This window comes from Marmota marmota, unplaced genomic scaffold (assembly GCF_001458135.2).
Source record: "Marmota marmota marmota unplaced genomic scaffold, marMar, whole genome shotgun sequence".
NCBI lineage: Eukaryota > Metazoa > Chordata > Mammalia > Rodentia > Sciuridae > Marmota > Marmota marmota.
This window is the reverse complement of record NW_025999982.1, coordinates 5,152,321-5,154,840: the sequence shown is the minus strand read 5'-3', so window position 1 is coordinate 5,154,840 and position 2,520 is coordinate 5,152,321.

The window sequence follows — 2,520 nt, the reverse complement described above, 5'->3', positions numbered from 1 at the left end:
CATTTAGACTCCCACCAGCGGTGATTGAGAAATTTCATTTCTCCACATCTGTGTGTTTATCTATTAAAAATCTTTGCCAGTTCAATATAAGAAGAGATATTGGGCTGGGGCTGGGGCTCAGTGGTAGAGCGCTCGCCTAGCACATGCGGGTGCTGGGTTTGATCCTCAGCACCACATAAAAATAAAATAAAGGTATCGTGCCCAACTACGACTAAAACAAAATATAAAAAAAAAAAATGGGGAGGGGAGGGGAGGGGGGATGAGTAGAGGATAGGAAAGGTAGCAGAACATGACAGTCACTAGTATGGCAATATGTAAATCAATGGATGTGTAATTGATGTGATTCTGCAATCTGTATATGGGCTAAAAATGGGAGTTCATAACCCACTTGAAGCAAAGTGTGAAAGATGATATATCAAGAAATTTGTAATGTTTTGAACAACCAACAATAAAAAAAAAAAAAAGAGGGATATCTCGTTGTCTTAGGAAGATTCTAAGAAAGCGGGAGACCTGAATCTGAGCGTTGACATCTATATTAATTTGCTAGGGCTGCCCCTGCCACCAACGGGGGACCTTAAGCAACAGAAACTTATCTTCTCACATTTCTGGAGGTTGCAAGTCCAAGATCGAGGTGTCAGCAGACTGGTTTTCTCCCAAGGCCTCTTCTCTTGGCTGCTCAGTGGCGGCCTTACCAAGGTGCCCGCCCATGGCCTTTCCTTTAGGGACATGAATCTTTGGTGTCTCTTCTTTTTTTGGCAGAGCTGGGGACCGAACCCAGAGGTGCTCAGGCTTTATCACCAACCTACATTCCAGGCATTTTATTCATTTTTGTTTTGTTTTTTGGTACTAAGGATTGAATCCAGGGGCACTTAACCACTGAGCCACATCCCCAGCCCTTTTTTTTTTTTATATTTTTCATTTAGAGAAAGGATCTCACTGAGTTGCTTAGGGCCTTGCTAAGTTGCTGAGGCTGGCTTTGAACTTGTGCTCTTCCTGCCTTGGGTTCCAGAGCTGCTGGGATGACAGGCATGTGCCTCTGTGCCTGGTTAGAGGATGTAATTATTAATACATAAGAAGTTCTGAGTTGGCCTAACATGAGATAGAAAGATATCCTTTGTAGACTTGAGCAGGAAGTTATAGGGTAGAGGGATGTATCAGCTATTTATTGCTGTGTAACAAAACATTCCAGAACATAATAATTTAAAACAGCAGTTTAGGGCCTGGGGTTATAGCTCAATGGCAGACTGCTTGCCTTTCAGGTGTGAGGCACTGGGTTTGATCCTCAGCACCACATAAAAATAAATAAAAAACATAAAGGTATTGTGTCCATGTAAATATGAAAAATGAAAATAAAAACTTAAAAATAAATAAAACAGCATTTTTTTTATTCTTTGCAGTTCTGAGCAGTGGCTGGAGGGCTCCTCTGCTGGTCTCATTCCTGTAGCTACAGTCTGCTAATAAATTGGCTGGGCTGGGCCTTCTAGAATAGCCGGATGCCTGGGCCTCTGGCTCCCTGTGGTCTTTTGCAGGGTTTCTTTTCAGGATGAAGCATTCCAAAAGAGCAAACGCAGAAACCCAGCCTCAGAAGTTGCACAGCAGCCCATGCAGTGATGCACGAAAATAATCCCAGCTGCTCAGGAGGCTGAGGCAGGAGGATTGTGAGTTCAAAGCCAGCCTCAGCAACTTAGCAAGGCACCAAGCAACTTGGTGAGATCCTGTCTCTAAATAAAGTACAAAATAGGGCTGGGGATGTGGCTCAGGGGTCCAGTGCCCCTGAATTCAATCCCTGGTACCAAAAAAAAAAAAATTTAAGTTGCTCCGTTTCCTTTCTGCCTATTACTTAGAGCAAGTCAGGAGTCACCCAGATCTGAGGGGAGGTGAAATCCATTATACCCAGCAGCAAAGTCCCCTGATAAAGGGGCAGGTACACAGAGGGTGCGATTCTGGGGGAGCTGCTATCTCAGCACCTCTCCCCAGGGAGCCTGGGCCAGACCTACCTGCATCTGAGTTAGCAGCCCCCACACAAGCACCCAGAGACCAGTGAACCTTGACCTCACTCTCAGAAATGACCTGGTGCCTCCCAGCTTGCCCCTCACCCTAGGCTCGGATGGCCCCACTCAGAAACCCTGCCCCGTGACCATGACTCTGGAGCCTCGAGGCCCTTGAGCCTCCTGAGGACTTTGACTCCGGGAGCCTTCCTCCGCCCGCCCTGGCCTGCTTCCTGGAACTCCCCGCCCAAGCCCCAGCCCCCAGCTGCCCTCTGGCCGGCCTGACCCGCCCTCCCTAGGAGGAAGTCCATCAGCACCCTGGAATCTCCTGACCCATTTCCCAGGAGCACTGCTGAATACATCTGAAAGTACAGCATAGTCCTTTCCCTCCCTATTCACCCCAACCCAGTCAACTCTGTAAGTCAGGTCTTTGAGAAATTCCACAATTTAGACTTCAAATTTTCACCACTATTTTTTTTCTTTTTCTGTTTTTTTTTTTTTTTTCGGTTACTGGGAATTAAACTCAAGGGTG